The 22,490-nt window shown below is 36.2% G+C and overlaps 1 protein-coding gene across 1 annotated transcript in view; it reads left to right on the top strand.

The window, feature by feature from the left end:
* Nucleotides 1-566: 566 nt before the first annotated feature.
* The window catches only part of LOC141433397 (uncharacterized), a 64,171-nt gene continuing 42,247 nt past the window's right edge, over nucleotides 567-22,490 (top strand). The window contains exon 1 of the mRNA XM_074095417.1: nucleotides 567-840. The gene's annotated coding sequence lies outside the window, so the exon portion shown is untranslated. The remainder of the gene's footprint in view (nucleotides 841-22,490) is intronic.

Below are 22,490 nucleotides of genomic sequence, written 5' to 3'. Positions count from 1 at the left end.
CAATTAGGACAGTTAATTCATGCAAATTAATATGGACCCATTTTAATAACATAAATAATAGATTAGGTTAGGTTAGGTTAGAACTACGACCCCACCAGAAATAAACCAATAAAAATATGCTAATGATAACTATATCGCTACAAATAGATACACAATGTCAATTATGTTTCCTTAGGCCTTAGATTGTGCCATAATGGATTGTAATAAAAAATAAATAGCAAAACAGGAAGAAATAATAATTATGTAGAATAACTAAAGTACCTTATTTAAATTGACGGTGCCCACTACTCCTTCCCACCTCGCCAGGAAATAAGGCAATACTTGCCTAAAACGTCAATCAACCGCGACCAATACTTTGCATAGCAATAATTTTCCTTAATCTTGCACAAATAGGTATTCTAGGGTATACCGCAGAAACACAATTTACCAGCGTGAGCCGAAGTGGAAGTGCGTGAAATCTGTTTTTCTCTTTCACATGCATGCGAAACGGTAAAGCGGTGGCGTTACGGGCGGGAGGTCTCGTAGCCGACCTGCCTAGAGCCAGAAGTCTCGCAAGTAAAAGTAACTTTTAACAATACCTTGGCGGCGCCTGATCGCAGCGTGCGTCAGTTTTGCCAACCGCCGCCGCGCGGTGCTACGTATCGTGCAAGACATTTTATACGACGACGAAAACTTGTGTCCTTTAGAGAACGTGTTTTTTTTCTTGATGGAAGCAAAGTAAATTGTGTTTTTTTTTTCGTGCCGTATTTGTTAAGTACGAAAAGTTTGTAAACTTATCGCTCGATTAATAAAAATTGTGTTGTACTACCCGGTAATATTGGATGTTATTTGAACTTAAATGTAAGTATTTAGTATAAATACTTAAAACAGTTGTACGATTAGCCTGATCCCAATACATAGTGTTTTAGAAAGTTGGAAAACCTTTTTTTACACCTGTCAATGTGTGTTTTCGTATATCCAATCCCAAAATTATTCCGTTGACAAACATTTATTGAGCAAAACGAATTCTGCTAATTATTATTTTCGACATACCTAATATTACTGCTGCACGCAAGCCAAACCTTATGGCATTTCGAAATTTCTGACAACTAACAGCTTACTTGAGGCGACGAAAGGGAATGATGAATATTTTATTTTTACATTTATCAGTTTGTATCGTATTACCCCATGTATATTTATAGGCAGTCGGTGATGAAAGTGGTATGGTCGCCGGTGGCAGCGCGGTCACCCGGCTACTCGGTGAACGAGTGATTAAGCCACTTGCAATCGGATACTAGAACTGGTTTCATGCTTATTGTGGACACGTGTTGTCTTGCCGAGAGTAGGCTGTTCTAGTTGCCGGAATATGAAGCAAACAGCCTCACATTTGGATTATTTATTACGCTTGTTATGAACACGATTTCAGCTGCAACGTGGAAAGCCGTTGACATAATACTAGTGGTATTTGGTTTAGTTACCGAATCAATTAATTATTAGTAATGTACTCGTATCTTATTTTCTCTACATGGCAGATATATGTCACACACATGCCTGGTCATTAGAGAGCCGGACTACCAAGCTTAAGCTCCCAGTGTCGTTCCAGATCGGGGAAGACACGCGTATGTATGAAGAGAAGAATACGAATATTAAATTTTGAATCCTAATGTCTATTATAATTTCAGTTCAATAATGAACGAAATAAGAGATAGCTAGTGTCACTGCAGAACTTTCAATTTATTGAAAGTTATGTTAAGTACGCCTTATGGGGATAACCAGCCTATCTTAAGGTATAACTAGTAGGTATGTTCTATACATATGCAAATGGATCCATAACAGTTTCATCATCATCATATCAGCCATAGAACGTCCAGTGTTGGACATAGCCTCTCCCCCATCACCATATCAGATTAATCTAATTCTTTTTCGTACCTAGTAACAAGTTAAACAACCATAATTATTATCTCTAGTATATCAGGTTTGGGAGTATACAGTCATCAACATAGCATATCAGTGCGGCATTTACAGAAATGCCAAACTTCAAATCCAGTAATATCAATATCTGTTACTCTATTAATGTGTGCCTTAAAATCAGTCCTCTTAAGTAAATCTCTGATAAGCTTATCATCTAAAACCATTTTATGGATTTTAACCAACACGATCATTAAACACGTTTCTCGTTCTCGTACTTTATTGATCTAGGTGATCCTGTTCGATATCAATTAACACATCAAAGATACGATAACCTTTCCAGATAGTGCCTCTTAATGTTACGCATTAATCATAATCAGAGGCTCTTAAAACAGCTTGAATACGAACGAAATGTGGTTCCGAAACACATTACATTACATTACTTAAATAACTAGTTTGCTACAAACTAAGAATATGTTATGCAAAGTTTTTTTTTGCACTGGGTGAGTATCGCCCAAATAACAATGGCAGGTCCTATTTGACTAGCTGTTGCCTGCGATTCTGTCTGTTATGAATTCATTTATCGATACTACTGTTTAATTTTCCTGTTGTTGGTCTTGCATTTTTCATCTAAAAATTTTATTCAACTTAACGCATTACACTTTAAACATCAACCAAATCGTTGGGGCCGTGTAAATACTTGTAACTAGCAGCATTGAATGATCAAATTTGTTGAAATATAACAAACTAGCTTTTGCCCGCGACTTCGTCCGCGTGGAATAGTAATTTTGAGAAATATTTAATTTATTTAGGATAAGGCTATTCTGCCAATAATAGTACATAGTAACTTCTACGGTTAACCGAAAATAACCTATTTAATTTAATACATTGCTATAAATATAAGTATTTTTTTTTGTTCTTCCATCCATCCATCCACCCGATGTTCTTCGGTAAAACATAAATATTTTGCGGATAGCCACATTTACTAAGCATAGCTACACATATTTCCGATAAATCCATACTTCCATACTAATATTATAAATGCGAAATAACTCTGTCTGTCTGTCTGTCTGTCTGTTACGCTTTCACGCCTAAACCGCTGAACCGATTTTGATGAAATTTGGTACAGAGATAGAATAGACCTTGGGAGAAAGAGGGCTACCTTTTATCGCGAAAAAGAGGCTAAAGGGTTGAAATAGGGGATGAAAGTTTATATGGTGGAAGTTCGTCGCTGTCAAAGATAAAACTATGAAACTATGAAACTTGGCATTTAGGCACAAGATAAGAAATTTGTCTGTATTTGTGTGTTGATTCTCTGAATCTGAATCTGATCTGAAAGGTCTGAACTTTATCCTAAATAACTTTCATATATAGATTTTCAAGTAAAATAGGCCGGAAAATTTTTTAAAGCGTACCAAAAAGCAAATTTTGGAACTCTAATAAGAATACTTTGCTATCTCTCGTCCATCTATTAAAGTTAACCGTTCAATCATCTATCAAAATCTACAGTTAAAATCAAAAATACAGTCGATAACCTGTTCGAAACTTAACAGAAAAAGTTAAAAGTACTTCCGGCTGTCCTAGAAACTTGGGATTTTGTAAAGGTAGCTCTTATTGCACAATAAATAAGACAAATTTGAAAATCATAATTTTTCATGTCTTACTGTCTATGTGAATACGCCATCTAAAATGACCCCACATTGCGTACATTTCGCCTATGAGCTTAGAAGGCTCTGCTAACACTGCATCATCCCTCTGCTAACATCCCCTCGCAGGTAAAATTTTCAAAAACGCTTGAACAAAATCTATTTATTTTATAAGTAGCCCAATGCCAAGTTTCATAAAGAACCATCGATTTATCTTCGACAATGACGATCTTCCATATAAAGTTTCATCCCCTATTTCACCCCTCACAGGAAGAATTTTTAAAGACGCGCGAACGAATATGTATTTATCTCTTAGCACGTGGCAAATGCCAAGTTACATAAAAATGCCAAGTTACATAAAGAACCGTCCAATTATCTTCGACAATGACGATCTTCCATATAAAGTTTCATCCCCTATTTCACCCCCTCACAGGAAGAATTTAAAAAACGTGCGAACAAATATCTATTTATCTCTTTTCATGTGCCGAAATGGCAAGTTTAATAAAAATTCATCGATTTATCTTCGATAATGACGACCTTCCACATAAACTTTCATCCCCTATTTCATCCCCTCACAGGTCGAATTTTCTAAAAAGCTCAAACAAATACAGACTTATTTCTTATCAAGTGCCTAAATGCCAAGTTTCATAGTTTTATCTTTGACAGCGACGAACTTCCACCATATAAACTTTCATCCCCTATTTCAACCCCTTAAAGCCTCTTTTTCGCGATAAAAGGTAGCCTATGTTCTTTCCAAGGTCTATTCTATCTCTGTACCAAATTTCATCAAAATCGGTTCAGCGGTTTAGGCGTGAAAGCGTAACAGACAGACAGACAGACAGACAGACAGACAGACAGACAGACAGACAGACAGACAGACAGACAGACAGACAGAGTTACTTTCGCATTTATAATATTATAGTATGGATATCAAGTTAAAACCATACCTACCTTGCAAAAGTTACCTACACATTAGGGTAGAGCGATTTTTTTTTATTATTTTGAAGGCTGAATAGTGCTAAAAAGTTGATTGTGTTTTACCTCAAAGTATGTTGTCATGTTATTCGAAATATACCTGAGTTTAAGTAAAATGCCCTTGGAACGCACTAAATGTACCAAAAAATAAAATTAAATAGACTTCCAAAACTACCAATACTATCAATTTTCGTTTAAGTATGTTTATGTGACTTTTTACACGAAACTGTATGTATTGATACAATTTTTGATTCAAGTTTGTGTCCCATCAATTTTCAGAATAAACCATATTTAAACATATTTTTTATGCGAAATTATGAAATTTTCATACAAAAATCAAATCTACGAGATAAGGTAGAGGGCTAAAACATATGGTAATAAAATAATATGAAAATATTTGTTCAGAATAATTTCCATATGCAAGTTTTTAGAGGTATTCAAAAATGATTGAACAACCTTTTTTGTCCAAACATAGAAGCTCCACCCTAATAAACATAGCATAGCATAGCATAGCAAGATAAGCAAATTTGCATTATATTCATCCCCGACGAAATGTACATAGATTAATCTCAATTAAAATTCTATAAAAAACTTTTAAAAGGGTATTGTTAACTTTATCAACTAAATAATCTGGATTCGTATATAGAATTTTCTTGTATAGTACAAATAAGGCCTAGGTACTTATAATTACTATTGTAAATATGTACCAAACAGCCAGCTTTTGTCCGCACACTAATAAGTAATCCCATCCCTGTGCATAATCGCTCTCTTCTATTTATGGTAATTGTTAGTTAACGCGTGTCAAATTCATAGCTAGTTAATAATCGACAGTTAAATATCAAATAATACAGTCGATATAGCCTGTATCGAATACTTGACAGAAATACATTTAAAAGTAACATTGAACTTATGATTCGTGTGCATATCTTGAAAATAAGTGGTCTTGTCGACGTTAGGGCTTTCATAGTTCACGAACAAGCCCGACTCGTAACACATAATAAGTACTAGTACAAGTACTCGTACTTAGTTGGTTCTTTTCTTACACGTAAGCTGGTGAGGCAGGATCCGATGCAAGATATCGAAAGTGTCGTAGCTAAACACCCGCCGTTTATTTCGCTCACGGACCACGAATAGACATTTTATTAGGCTTTCGGCTTTCCCCATTCTGTTTTCCAATGCATCCACGCATCGTACTTTGCACATGGTTTACGAAATCTATATATTCGTCTTCGGCGGTTTTACCTAGTTCACGTAAGTACAGCAGTGTTCTTAAGTCACTGTAAACTCTTGACAAAACTGTTTTCCGAACAGTGCAGTGCTGAATTTCGTAGTTAGACACTAAAGAACGCTGCACTCACTATCTCATACCGTACATATATGTATATTAACAAAATCAACTTCCTTTCTTCCTTCAAGAATGAAATTTTTTGTCATTTGATCTGTATTTCTATGAAACAATAACCAATGTCCGTCTTGTTTAAATTTAAATTTGATCGAGTCATGCTGATGAAAGTCCAGTCTCAATTTTATTTCATAAAAAGAAAACTCCCACCGACTGATTCAACGAGCAAACATATAGTTATAGTCGACTCTCGTTATATCAAACCTGCGATAATTCGAACCTCTCTATATTTCGAAGTTGTCACGAGTTCCCTAAAACATCTCTTCATACGGTTTAAACCATTTGATAATTCGTAAACCTTGCTAATTCGTAATATTTTAAGAGCCCCTCGAGTTTCGAATTAACGAGAGTCAACTGTATCTAAATAGTTATACGTAGGCGGGATGATAAGTAACTGGCCTTTGCAATTTAAAATTAAAAAAATTAAAAAAAAACTATACTATTTTTAAAAGCGTGTCTCTGGCTATCTGCGTTCTAAATTTGAATCGGGTGGTGTGACAATTTAATCTTTTGATTTGTTGTCATTTGAAAATATATTCTGTCGATTGATTTCAAAATGGATAGATTTGAACAACGAGCGGTAATTAAGTTTCTGTTTATGAAGAGGATGAAGGGGACAGAAATTTATGAAGAGTTAAACAATGTGTTGGGTGAATGTGCTCTATCTTAGGCCGCGGTAAAAAACTGGGTGGCCGAATTTAAACGCGGCCGTACATGTGTCCAAGATGAAGTCCGCCCCGGACGTCCTAAAAGTGTTACGACTCCAGAAATGGTGACCAAAGTGCATGATTTGGTTTTGGCCGATCGACGATTGAAGTTATCTGAAATAGCTGACACTATAGGTATCTCGAAAAAACGGGTACATCATATCCTAAGTGAAGAATTGCATATGAAGAAGTTATCCGCCCGTTGGGTGCCGCGATTGCTTACGCAAGATCAAAAAAGGATTCGGGAGCAAAACTCGAAAGATTGTTTGAACCGTTTTGAGCGTAATAAAGCTGATTTTTTGCGTCGATTTGTAACAACTGATGAAACATGGGTTCACCATTACACACCAGAATCAAAAATACAATCAAAGCAATGGACCGAATCTGGGTGTTCGGCTCCTAAAAAAGCTATGGCTGTAAAATCAGCGGGGAAGGTGATGGCTTCAGTTTTTTGGGATGCTAGTGGAATTTTGATGATAGATTACCTTCCTAAAGGTCAAACAATTACTGGAGAATATTACGCTAATCTTTTAGATAAACTGCATCAATGCATTCAGGAAAAACGACCAAGTTTAGCGAAAAAAAAAATCATCTTCCATCAAGATAACGCTCGAGTTCACACGTGTGTTAAAGCTATGGCAAAAATCAACGAATTAAAGTTTGATTTGCTGCCACACCCACCTTATTCGCCTGACCTAGCACCATCAGACTTCCATCTGTTCCCTAAGCTGAAAACTTTTTTGGGTGGACAGAAATTTGCCACAAATGATGAAGTTATAGCCGCTGTAGAGTAGGGCATTAAAGCTTTAGAACGAAGATGGAATAAATGCATAGAACTACACGGAGACTATGTCGAAAAATAAAATCAGATTTATCACGAAAACATTAGTATTTTTTCATAAGGCTAGTTACTTATCATCCCGCCCTCGTACCTATTTATAGGGAGCACTGCAATGGGGCTGAAGCCGTGGACGCAATCTAGTAATGTAATAGTAATTATTTTAAATTAAAAATTATATTAAGTATATCGGATACGGACGTTTAACGCTGCAATCGAAGGTATCAAAATTATTTTATATCCCGGAATTAAGCCCGGCAATAAAATAAGCAATGCCACGTTATGCAAAACACCTAGTTAGCACTAAATTGTAAACAATTATTGCATTAAAATTAAATTATTAAGTCGTGCCAATTGTTTTCAACTTAATAACTTAATTGTGCAGTAATAACTCTGCTGATTTATCTAAAAACGATTACTTTTAACTTCTTTGTTTATTTTTACACTTCACATACGAGCGGAAAGATATCACCGTATAATTTACATTTATTAAAACTCTGAGGTACCTACATTTTGCAACAAACTTTAAAGATCCGTTATGGCTCTAAGAATAAGGTATTAAATGGCGTTTGTGAGCATAAGCAATCTAAAGTCACGGCGCATAGCATTTAGATTTTAAGCACAATCCAACATTCCTTTACGTTTGCATTGCATTTGCAAGAAGCTTCTCCACGCTCAGAATAAATATTCACATTTTTCAATCGATATTGTAGGTCTTATGTTACTTTATGAAAATCTGTTGGTGTTACTCGATCTTTAAGCATTATTTACCTAGAACAAAATTGTGAGCGAGCGATGATTAAGTTCTGGTTTCGGCTACTGTTTCTTATTCTTCCAATAGTTGACTGCAAATTCGGTTTGTATTTGTACCTTATCGCACGTAATTTGGGTAGCTATAACCGTGATAACCGATACCGAGCTGTCGGTAGGCCTCCAACAAGATGGAGCGACGACTTGGTTAAGATCGCGGGATCGCGGTGGATGCGGAAAGCACAAGACCGGTCTGAGTGGAGAGCCTTGGGGGAGGCCTATGTCCAGCAGTGGACGTCTTTCGGCTGACATGATGATGATGATGAACCGTGATAACATTTGGATAACTCCGACGATGATGATAATGATGATCTAGATAAACATGTATGTAGGTAACCTATTACAATTTAATTGTCTATTTGCTTTGATGAATTATAACTGTCTATTTGGATATTAAATTAAAATAATACAAACTGAAATATAGATGCACACAAAAACCAGAAAAATAAGACCAGCGCTGGGAATCAAACCCAGGTCCTCGGCATTCCGTGCCGCGTGCTATACCGCTACATACCACCGCTGGACAGCGATACAGACGCCAAAAAAAAAACAGAAAAATTTGAATTGAAAAAAAAATACAAAAAGATGCCAAAAAACCAATCTTAATTATTAAAATAAGCTTCGGTTTGCTTTCGGCCAAAACTGAATCCAGAGCCGAAGATTTGGCTTCGATTTCAGTTTTGGATCGACATTTTGGTTCAGTCCGATACTAGTACGAAGACGAAGTGACCCCGTTATTTTTGTTCATCAGTGTATAATTACTAGCGAAACTAAGGGTCATTGCTGTGGGGTTCCCAGTTTTAGAGCACGACGGACACATTTCTTTGAACAAGCCGTGGCGTACTCACCTAACCTTGCTTATACATACTAGAAGTGGGTTTGTTTGTAAAAAAACACTTAAAGTTTTTCCGGTTTGTGTGAGCGACGCAAAAATAAATTGGAACTCCCAGAGCCTAAATTAAATATTTATAAACGTGGCCCGTACTAGGTCCATAAAAATATACAATAAAATACCGGAATCATTATAAAAGAAGAAAAAAAATCATATTTATCGTAATAGGCTTAAATCACTTTTGATTAAAAAATCTTACTATTCCATTGAAGAGTGTCTGACACAACCCTTAAATGAAACTCACACGCATGCATACTATACATAATACCTATATACCTACCACCGCCCCACTAGAATTATTGTCTTAATAGTTATTTTAGTAATGTTATTATTGTCTTTTAATTTTCAACCGACATGCTTGTAGCCTTTTTTTCTGATTAAAACTTTTTACTTCAATTTCATCAATTATATATTTTTGTTCGGATGAATCAAATTCATAGATATATTTTTTAATAAAATTCAAATAATAAAATTATACTGCTCAATCTGTTTTAACTTTACATTATTTATTTTTTTACTGACATCTTGTTTTATCATTTAACTGTTATTAATATTTCTAATTAGGTACCTGATGTGCATGAATTTTATTAATTTGTTATAACCTATTCATGTTTTAGTTAAATTTGGATAAGTGCAATATATTTCAATACAAATACATATTGCTAATATTGCTATGCCTTTAAACAGGGCTGTATTTACATTAGACCTAAGGTGACATGTACAAACACGTACACGTGAGTGTCGTAAAAAACGCCTCAATGAAGTGATGTAAGAGTGGGCAGCATAGAGGTCTCAATTACCAGCTAAAAACTCTGGATTTCAGAACTACCAGTGTACCTAGTAGGAAAACCAAAGAAAACCGTCATGAAAATTCAATCCCCAACTGACGACCACAACACCCTCTTATAAGTGTAGTTAGAGACTTAGAATGTGGCATACTCTTTTAAACCATTTACAAATAATGGATAGTTTTTCGTGAAAATAAAAACTCGATCAATTATTAGCCACTAAAATTCTGATTAAAATCGATTAAACGCGAGCACGACCTTCGGGCGGTGGCGCAACTAACATGCTTACGCGCCGCTTCAACAAGCACTTTCCAACGACCCCAGACGCAGAAAGCCTTAAAAATATTCTTTCAAAATAACCCCAAGTACGCCCGATGACCTTGATTATTGATTTCAAGAGTGATCAAATCGATTAATCGAATAAAGGAATTCCTAAGTCATAATCGTGGAAAATAACTTTTTTACGACTTACGCCGTCGTTGTACGTGACAACAAGTTTGCTAACAGTGGAGTAATGGCATCTAGTGAAACGTGACCGTACTACGAGCACTACGAGTAAAGAAGGATCTAAGATACCGGAACTTGGACGAACGTACTAATATCCGCTGCTTTGGTACACCTGTATTTACTGTAGGCACAAAAATCAAGAGCGAAATCAATATAAACAAAATACCTACGCAGCCAGTAATAAGTTGGCAATTGTGCCTTCCTCATTTACCATCTTGATACCGCTTTTTCACCTTTAAAATATTACCTGTCGACTAATATGATTCAAAACTATGGGTGCTGCTTAGGGACAGAAAACATTTGGTTAAGTAATACGCATACGATTCGACCGCATTCCTCGCATTGTTCAATTCTTTGTTTTTTCATTTATAAATTATCCTCGTACTCATCGGTACCATGTAGAACAGTTAGTCCATTTTGCAGGTTTTCCGTAATAAATAAGCAGTTCGTAAATCAGTTGTTTCGTCAGCTGTTTAGCATGCAGCCGACGCTTCTCTATCCGGCATCTGGCATTTGGGTTTATTCGATGACTTTGACTCATTCCGGCCTTCGATCAATATAATGGTACGTTCTCTACTACACGTGAAATCATTTACCACATTGGATATTGGACACCAATGAAGCGCATTTTTTGTTTGCCGCTTCTATTAGGCGGGGTAATAGAAGCTCTGGCTCCATTATACAAAATCATTCATCACTTCGATGTATTAATCTATTGGTTCTATAAACTTGACATAATTAAAATAGAAAGCTTACTATTGTCGTGGGAAAATAATCATAGACACATATTTAAGAATGTATATTTTTACGTATTCAAATGTTTCTTAGATAAATTTTATCCAGAATAATCATCCTATCGATTAATATAATAAAATAGCGAGTGTTTGATTTTTTTTTTAATTTTAGTTGGTTTGAGACCCGGGCGAGGTAAACGAGTTTTATAAAATCTTTCAATGCAGTTTTTTTTTTCTTTTTAAAAATAAAGGAATGTCCTTTAAGTAAAATGAGCCAACCTAAGGATTTGAGGTAGTTTCCCTCCAGGGCCCCACTTATAGAACGCTGTATAGAATCTGAACTTTCTTATCTTAATTATTAGTTATTCAACCTTGACCACCATGGTAGTATAACGAAGAATGCAACATACCGGTCCGTCATCTTCATGACATTTGCAGCAAATGCCACGGCTGAACGAAAGACTCAGAAATATGTGTCTATTGGCCTACATTGAAAAGTTAATCCACGATATATTGTTAGGACTAATGGTAAGTCATGAAATCTTTACCTACACCTAAATAAAATAATTAACTCTTAACTAAAACATATTTTGGTATTAACACCATTGAACTGTAGAAAACGTTAAATTTAATTTTACATTCAGTTAGTTTGTAAACGACTATAAATTATACAACTGCAGATTCCCGCAGATTAAATTTCTGAAAAAGAAAAGCCTTACTGCATGCGCTAGGATATGAAGACACCTGAACTATTTCGCGCTGGTGAAGGTCACCGGGTCAGTCTTCCGTGCGAAACGATGCGCGGGCGCATACGGGCTGACGCAAGCGCTGAGGCAACGGTGCAGCGTTACGTGGCCGTACGTGCGCCTCGCGACCTATTTACAACTACCCGTTAAATACCCAAAGGCACCATAAGTTTTTGTTTCTAAATCAACCTAAATATTCTGATTTTCTAATTTGTTCAATTTATGAACCTGCTCAAATATTTGTAAGCAGTCAGAACAACCTAATCTGCACTTGAGTGGACATTTGCAATATCCAAGAGTTCGAAGGCATATTTAGGGGTCTGTAAATAAAATGAGAAAAAGGAAGGAGATAAACTTGGAAATTAAACACTGGCACTCCATCATAAAAATATTTACTATGCTGCCACTCTTGCCAGTTGCCAATCACTTCGCACATACTGCTACTGCTGCTACTGCTTCGCTGATGATAGGTACTTATTTCCGCCGAGCGGGCCTATTTTCACAGTAACGAAACACTTGCTGCAGAACAACTCTACCAAAATGCAGTGCTTTTTCTACCTCAGACAAAATTTCATAACAGAGTTGCTTTTAACTAAGTTTCAGTAAAAAGTTAACAATCGTTGTTCTCATGTCAAGAACTCTTCAAAAAGACCAATGGATTGAGCAGAAATTAAGAAAAAATTGGATGTATCGAGCTTGACTAGATTGTTTAACCCGTCACGAGTCCAAGACTCTACATAAGTCCCAAACTTTTTGTGCGGGAAATGTCCTAGAGACTACCAGTAGTCTACCAGTAGTATCTAGGACATTTCCCGCAAAAAAAAAGTTAGGGACTAATGTAGTCTCTAGGACGCGTGACGGTATCCGGGTATCCGACTCTTTTAAATTGTACATATTTATAATACACTAACCGAGTGAAAGGGATGAACAGTTGAAACTGCGGCGCCAGGGCAAGGTAGTGTTTTCTAACTAAATCAACGAAGGTCGACGATCCATATTGCCAGTAATAAAGAACTGACTTGTGGTCTTTGCGGCGAACGATGTTGGTTTTCTTAGAAAATGTTACGCAAATCAATGTCTAGGATGTTTAGGTTAAGTATATTTATGCAGAAAGTTTAAGTGTTCCTACAATACATAAGTACACAGTAAAACGAGAAATGAATATTGGCGATATCAATAAAAAACCTTTTAAAGTAATGTCTGAGTACAAAGACATTATAATGAAGTACTACTTTCCTTTACCTGCCTTGTGTACTAGGCACCACTAACCTCAATTGTGGCCAATCGGATAAGTGCCAAGCTTGTATTCTTACGTTAAGTAACTTGGGTATTAATCACTTTAGCAATAAAGTTTACAGTTTTTCGAAACCTTCTGTAAACTACGTCAATGGTTCCTATTTAATTTATTACAGGTCTTTATTAAGTTTCCAACTAGCAAAGTAGGTTAATTACAGTCACAGCCATGGGTAGGTACTTCTATAAACAAATCTGAAAAAATGTAGAGATGAGTAAATTAAACGTTATCCTGTACAATACAATGATTCTTTATTGAATAATACAGACAACGAGTACAAGGTATTTAGCAGCGGGACAGAATAGGCTAACAATAATAATAATAATAATGACAAATATATAGAACAGTCGAACAAACTGAATCAAGTAGGGTTTACGCGAGCTGACGCGGTTTGTACGGAGCGTGTGGACGTCTATTGGAAAATAGTATGAGCAGCGCTAACTGCACACGTCGCGTGCGACGGATTTAACTGCTCCGTGCACTCACGCCTGCAAGGCTACTACGAAACTCAAAACTCGAAGTTCGTAACGTACCGTCCCTCTCGCTCTCGTATTAAATAGTATAAGTGTCAGAGGGACCGCACGACACGAACTTCGAGTTTCGAGTTTCGTAGTAGCCCTGCTGCTAGCGTAGGCCCGTGGAACATTTTGTGCTACCAATGTAATGTTGACATCCCATACTTTTGTCAAGGAAAATCATAGTGAAATTGATTAGTAAGGTTGCGCCCTGGCATATGAAATAGTTCGTTCGACTGTACGATGACTACTAAATACTGTACCGGCAGTCAAAAAAACTTCCGTAAGACGATTATTTTAGAAACATTTATCATCATAGTTTAATAACCATTTCAGCAAACTACAAATTCACGTACCTACAAATTATCGATCTCTCGTAATCTTTGAAGCTTGCAATAGAATTACAAAGAGCAACAATAAGCAGCCGCTGGCCAGTAACCTATTTTTCAAGAGATTACCCGTGGCTATTGTTGGTAATTCTATGATATTAATAGCTTTTCTTTCAACTGCAGAGGAAGCTTGGCCGCCTGAGGTTTATTGGACGGTATTTAGGGTTGTGGAATATTTCGACAAGATCTAAAATGCACATAGCGACTTAAGTTTTGTTTCTGACTCAATCTTCATCTAATACTTTTTAATGGTCATTAAACGAGCAATTCTTGTATATATAATCAGAATATCGGAAACAGCTCCAATGATTTCGATGAAATTTGGTATGTAGGGGTTTTCGGGGATGACTAATCTATCTAACTTGGTCTTATCTCTGGGAAAGCACTAGATTTCCGCGCTAGATTGTAATGCTAATATGTTGGGCGAGAAATGCGCCAGCCTTAATGATCATGGACTTTAACTTTTTTGACCTGTATCTCTCTTAATAGTAAGTGCAGATGATGCCTAAGATGTATCTCACTAATTTAGTAACAGCAACAGCCTATTCACTCTGCCGTTGTATTCAACTATGCCCTAACTTGCCCTAACTTGCTGTTTGAACGAGATGGACGCGGATGACCTGTTATAAAGCTGCGGGTTCACAGTGGACGCAGGCCGCCTCCAACCGAAGCTGATATAATGATGATTTAATCTTTTACTGTTCCATACTTCTATTAGGTGGAAAATTTCTGCGGCCTAGCTTATCAAGCCGGTATTTATAAATAGGAGTGAAGTATATTTATTACATAATTAATTTACCAATATAGCAGGGTCGCATTACTTATTACCGTATTAATAACTAATGATAAGCAATCAGAACCTCTCACGACAGCAGACATATGGAGCGGTTCAATGACCCCTCCCATGTAAATACTCGAACGGTGACGCCGCGGTAATCTTGCTGCACCATACAATGCAATTCAAAAGCAATGTCGTCTCCTTGAGGTCTGTTTTAGTTTATCAGTGACAGTCAATAAAAAGTTTCGCTTTATTTGCAAACGGCGTCGCGGTAAACATAATGTACCTGACACTCGGTTTTCTATTTTTTTACTTGTTAGCGTGCATTGCGTATTCCATAAAAGTTACGAATCGAGTCTGACCAAAATAATCTGAACTAGGTGACTGAATGTCTAAAGATTACGATTTATAATTTAATACTTCAATGGATTTGTACAAATGATTACACTAAACTTTTCTAAAAGTAACACCACTAATATTGTAAATGCGAAAGTTTGTAAGTCTGTTTGTTTGTTTGTTACCTCATCCCGTCTAAACCGCTGAACCGATTTAGATGAAATTCGGTATTATATATAGTTTGAGTCCCGGGGAAGGACAAAGAATAGTTTTTATCCCGGAGAATTGCATACGATAGCGATAAACGAATTCTACACAGACGGAGTCGCAGGCAACAGGCTAATTTCTAGTATTTATAGCAAGATGTGTATTAATTGTATGACACGCGTTGAATACAAAATTTGTGTTTTTATTCTTTAATCTGAATTTTATTCAATCTTCACATTTGTAAACGTTTGTAAAGTTTAAATTTATTGGTCTTTATCTGTCACTTTGACACTTTGCTTTTGCTCTGGACACAGACAAAACGTACATTTTGCGTTCTAAATTTTTATTAATAAAGGTTTGCTCAGTTTTGACGATAACAATGAAACACTACGATTTAACATAACTTTAAGACTGCTTAATGGTTTAGTTAGATACAGATCATTGTGCATCGCTGAATCTGCAATCCTTTGTAATGTTATTTGATTTATGTCTTAAAAGTTGAACTTGCTCAGATTACGGGCTAACATTTTAAAAACTTTACAATTTACGATAGAGATGAAACACGTACTTGGTTTATTTTTAGTTTTACAAGATTATTGTTGCAATAGGTATGTACGGGAAAGAAAGAAAGAAACAAATGTATTTGCTTAGAGCACGTACAAGAAGATGATATTAGGACAAAATTGGTGACAGTATTCAGCCGACACATTAGTATGCAAATTAAAGGTTTGCAGGTTAAAACATTATTAATATCTTTTATGACTTTGTCTGCCAACATTTCATTTTTGGCTATCAAGCGGGCCCTGTGCAATTCATCATCACCATCATCATCAGCCGGAAGACGTCCATTGCTGAACAAAGGCCTCCCCCTAAAACGCCACAATGAACGACAACTCGCCACTTGCATCCACCGGGTTCCCGCAACTCTCACGATGTCGTCAGTCCATCTGGTGGGAGGCCTGCCAACGCTTCGTCTCCGGTTCGTGGTCGCCACTCGAGGACTTTTCTACCCCAACTCTGACTCTGAGCCTGTGCAATTATTTGGAATAAAAACCATCCTATGTCCTTCCCAGGTTCTGAAACCACTTCCATACCAAGTTTAAACTAAATCGGTTCATCGGAAGAGGTCACCCGCCAGACAGACAGAGTTACTTTCGCATTTATAATATTAGTAAGGATATAGGGATCTCGTCTGTCTTCTCAGATGATAACCATGACTATACCACATACTGAATATAACGTTCATAGATGCACAGCATTTGTTTAAACCGCCAATAAGCGACATCACGACCAGATCATTGCATCGCAGTTGCGTATGAGGTTAATTGTGCGAATGTCCAGGTGACAAGTTGCAGTCATCAGGGCGGTCACGATCTCACTCGTCCGATCTTAACTTTCTACATTAGCCACACCATTACAACTGCCAGTGACATTTGCCGACCACGATACACATTGTCCACATTCATAGATGGCCGACTAGATAAACTTAAAAATTTGCTCACGGCAACACCGCCGTTAAAATAAGAGCTACATGATCAATAAAAGAGATAAACGTTAAGCTATCTCAATTGAAATGTGGTGATCTCAATTAAAAAAAATAAGTAAATAAATTTCGTAACGTGCTATACCTCCCATAAAAAACTAAATATAAATAGAGGGAAAAACAAAAAAATAATCTTCGCCGCGTCTTAGTGATCACAAGACAAGATAACTTTTCTTGGTTAAATAAAACGTCAAAGCTAACGCTAACGCTGTTCACGTAAGTCTATGTCTCTTTGTAAAAAGAGACATAGTTTAGAGCTGTCAAATTAAATTGTTCAACCAGTAAATGCATTAGACGCGGATATGCGCCGTGACACAGCTAAGCTAGTTGCACCTTTGACCTTGCACGTGCCACTTTCAAAACGCCACATTCCGTAAACGAACTCGTCGTACCAGCCGTTCGCAAGACACGTCACAGTTATTGTTCTTTAAAACACTAATCCTCTTTATTAATACCAAGTCTCTTCAGTAGCAAAGATAAACATTTGACCTAAAATTACTTACAACCCGTATTCTGCCAGGCTTATACTAATATAGGTATTAGAAAAGGGATCTCTTCCTGATTTAATGGATGTCTGACCAAGGGAAATAAAGTTACACAATTTTGTCAAGGAAAATAGATAGACGTGACTGAATATCAAATATTCTGCATTATGCAGCAGACACATGAACCAGTGCGCGAGACCTTGACAAGGCCGATTAAATTATAACGTTACTTGGACCATATTATGATATGCCTACTTATTTGAAACATGTGTAGTAAAATACATTGAACAGCATAGCTCTCTAGTTGCGTGGTGGATTAAAACAGGTCCAATTGGTTTAGCCGTGTCCGACGGAGATTTCACTAGTTCTAGTCACGACGTTTTTAATTCTGTTTGTCACTATATTTTTCCTTTTTTAACTGGCGGAAGCCTTCTGTCACGATACAGTTGGATACAAGTCGATTGCATTAAGTTGAATAACACTTGCGATACGCTCGTATGGTCAATAATTGACGTTTTTATGGAACCTGAATTAACGTTGATTTCCGAACGCAATGCCGCTGTCACGTACCTGCCCTAATAGGAAGTCATCTGGCAACTAACTTCAAGGCATGAGCGTTAAATTGAGTTAAATTTTAAAGAAAACACACCTTTGAGAGACAAAAAAAGTACTGTCAATGTCTAAGCATAGTTACAAAAAAAATTAGCGATACATTTCAACGTGACGGCAGAATTTGTATTTATTTTGTACCTTCGATTCGCCAAAAATAAGGTCCCGCTTAGTATACAAGGAAAATTTAAGTATTCTAAATAATGCTCTACTAAAATATCATCCAATTGAAGCGACCTGTAAAATACAACGTAGGTATGTAGGGTACATTTTATATTTATTTTTATTTTTCAACTTGACCTCACGCGCAATTAACCTGTTACTTCAGCAGCTACCTGCTTGCATTAAAGCAATATGTCGAAATTGCATTTCATATCTTTTAAGAAATACTAATAAAGGTACGTTAATCACCATTATTTATTTCCCACAACGAGTTAACTGATAAATTAATTATTATGGCCCATAAAACGCAGGATATAAAATATTAATTCGCATTTTTAATTTTACAACTTCATCTAGAATAAAGAAATATTTACCTAACACAATTAAATCATTTATTAAGTACATAAAAACTTACTTAGCTTAAATGTTTGAAAAACCTATACGATGGTAATCAGCGGCCTGAGACCGGAATTTTTGATATTTTTTCCTTTCTCGCAATATTTAAGCACAATCTAAAATCACATTTCTCTTCAAGTGCCGTCCAACCAACACGTTGGAATAATCACACAAACCACTGATTTAGTGACTGTAGTATTTACACTTTGCAACACTCGTCTTTGCACAACGTGTCAAATCTACAAATCTGTGTTTGCATTATAGAAAAGTGGCGCAGTGGCGGTCATTCATGTGTGTACACTTATACAGGCTCCTTAATTCTTTTTATTTGCTTACCTACTTTAATAAAGAAAATAGTTATTCGCCAATAAGGGCCACGAGGCTACGTTTTTCTTTGCATGTAGGTATTCTAGTCCAGGCAATTTCGATACGTCTCTGCTCTATAGGTACTGCATTAGCAGTTAGTTTCTGTTGAGGTCACTCGCGTATAAATAGTCGAGAAATGACCGACATGTTTTGATCCAATCCGTGTTTCCTTTTCAATCGGTGGTTTTTCGTATATCACATCAATATTTTATTCTTTCTCAGGATTTCAAACAATGTTGAATTTGTTAAAAAAACATCCTTCTTCCAGCTATGACAAATAAATAAAAGAAATTATGAATGAAGTAAATTATGACAGTAGCATATTCGCTTACCTAATGCTTGTCTTTACTTCAAGTCAGAAGACGGTCGCGATGCGTCTAAATGTCAGTGTGGTTCACACGGCCAGTACAATGTTTTGTGTGTCTAATTCAATAAATAATTAAATAGGTTATTTATCACCGGTGAGAAACGCGAAACTTTTATTCTTTAACATTCTCCTGTATTTAAAAAATATCAGCAAGCGGGTTGGTTTTCAATGTTTTACAATTTTGTTCACTGTGTCTGTTATTGTGTTATCTCTTTATAGGTAACTTTCAATTGTATTAACGGCAATCTCTGTTGCACTACTGGTTTCTCATACAAGGCACTACCGAAACTAGTAGTATTACTTACGCATCATTGTTTACTTTGGAAATGCGGAACACAGAACCACTGAGCAAAGCTGAATCTCGTTTATTCAAGGTGATAAGACTATGGCTTTCAAATGTTTATAATAACATGAACATGAACATTCGCTCCACTAATGGAACGAACATCAGAATCGAGCTTAGAGTTCACCGTGGAAAGGATAATTGATTTCCTCTTTTGTTTTAAATTACAATTCATAAGTAACTTAAGTACAAATATGTAGATAGTTACCACTACTAGATAATTATGATCGAAATGTTTTCAAATGTCATGTCACTGTCATGATGGAATGTGACATTAAATGCTCCTAAACTAAAGTATGGGAATCGTTATGAACTAAGTTTACTACGAAGTCGTTCTCCGTTTCGTTATTGTATTACGAGTAAAATACAAATTAGTTTGCCAGCATTCCTTTCTCAGACAAAACACGAATGTTTTCATGTCTACAAAAAAATACTATGTAGGTACCTACTTTATGCGTCAGTATGACCTTTTATACATTTGTATCCACAATACTATTGTAACAAAACGTACTTTTCCATTGACCTAATAAAGTTCACATTGGTATTTTGTTAAGTCTTGAATGCTACAGAAAACTACAAGTTTAATAAGAGCCCAAAAAGTTACGTTTGCTATAAACACACTTTAAGTTTTTAAGCAGTTATTTTCTTTTACTGTTGATTTAATATCTTAACCCACCACATTTCGGCCTTGAGTTAACAAGGGAACGGAACAATTGGAGGTTTTAGGAACACATATTCTACTTAAAAACCCATTAACTCTATGCTTGGCCAGCGCCTATTACGATAATTAACCACAACAACCGAAAGCAATGCAATGCCAATGTCGTGTGACGTCACCCATATTGCTTTATGGTGAAATGCAATTAGGAAATAATAATGTTATTTATTCATAATTTACCCACTAACCTACTATCTATTGAAAGGGTTTAATATTAATATGTGCTGAATATTACTCTAATATTTTTTTCGCACGTAAAGTTCGTGTTTATGCTGGATCTAGGCGCCATAAAATGACTTTTCATGTTCTAGTGCATAAAGTAAAATCTTCGTCTAAGACCAAGGAAATCAGGTAAAAACAGTGTTAGCGACGCGCTCGGCTGTATTTGCCCTATGTTTACGGTGTGCGCCTGCATTGAAAACGTCGCCGTCAGTGAGTGGTTTTTGTTCAGTTTTTGTTCAAATGTCAGGCCAACCGAGCGCCGCTTCCCTAAATTGTTATAATTCGGATCTAGAGAAATAGGTACTTTTATTGTATATCATTTCCCTAAACGCAGTAAAGAAGTGTTCAGTAAGTGTTAAACTATCTTTTATTACAACCAGTGCACCATATCCTACAAACAGCCATAAACTAAAAAGTATCTACATATTTTTTAAACATTTTTAATTTATATAGAAATAAAAATCGATCAAAATCAATCAATAAAACTGAAAAAATGTAATTATTCGCTGGGTGCAAAGTAGGAGGTGAAGGTGAGGGAACCACGAATCGATCGCAGCGCGCGCCGTGGCCAAACAAGGAACTTTTCGGCGGACCAACTGTCACTATTTACTAGTGAAATTTACGTATTCGTGCATTACTTATTAAGAAAAAATAAATAAATATGCGTCACGAAACCTACTGCATAGTTAACTGCAAGAACAACTTTTTTTTCATAAATGAATAAGAAAAAAACAGTGATCACAATTTCACAAATTCTATAAATTTCCACAAGAAAGATGTTTTTTTTTGTACGGCGCGTCGATGTCACTGAGAAGTTTGACGAATTACACGAGCTTCAGTGAAGATCTTCACATTTAGTTTCTTTTACATCTTGGGCATAATATTGAGCCAAAACTAATGAAATTGTTTTCCTTTTATTGTTGTTTGTGGTTGGAAAGCGATATCGTATAATGTGCTCGGAATCCAGTTTTAGGGTTCCGTAGTGAACTAGGAACCCTTATAGTTTCGCCATGTCTGTCCGTCTGTCTGTCCGCGGGTAAGCTCAGAGACCGTTAGTACTAGAAAGCTGTAATTTGACATGAATATACATATCAGTCACACCGACAAAGTAAAAAAAATTTTTTAGGCTACCACCCATAGACGTGAAGTGGGGGTGATTTTTTGGAGTAATTAGCAGCCTAAGGTATTAAATATACCTAAACTTGGAAGATTCAGTACACACTACAAAATCCTTAGAAAAATGTTATTTGATTTTTTCGTAATGGCTACGGAACCCTGTCCTTGGCGTGTACGACACGCTCTTGGCCGGTTTTTTTTATAATTAATTTGGCTATGTTTAACTGAAAATACACAAAAAGTCTACATTACTAACGACCTGCTACAGCCAAAATAATTGTCTGCAATATAATTATATGAAATGCGTTATTCGTTTTTTATTTTATTTTATAACTTCTCGTAAAGACAGCCATGGGAAAGTCCATGTCCTGAAAGTAATTGATTGTGCCATTTTAGACAGGAAATAAAAAACCTCAACGTTATTATCGTCTCTATAGATTTACATGATCGATTAGAATATAACTATGTAAATTACGATATTTCATTGAAATTATTTGTTTGTTTCCTTACTCTTCGTAATGACAGCCAGCCATTTGATATTTCAAAGTCCGTCGTAATTGTAACCGCTAGTTGGCGCTGTCATCGCGCACCCAGCGAATATAGTAATGCATGAAAATAAAAGGTAAATAGTAAGTGAACCATTGGTTCCACTGTTGCTATTTCATTTCCTCGCAGTCGAAGTGAAAAGCAGTGTAAAACTCGAGCATTAAAC

Source organism: Choristoneura fumiferana, chromosome 12 (assembly GCF_025370935.1).
Source record: "Choristoneura fumiferana chromosome 12, NRCan_CFum_1, whole genome shotgun sequence".
NCBI lineage: Eukaryota > Metazoa > Arthropoda > Insecta > Lepidoptera > Tortricidae > Choristoneura > Choristoneura fumiferana.
Note: the sequence above shows the minus strand (reverse complement) of the source record. Positions and strands in the feature narration are given on the sequence as shown.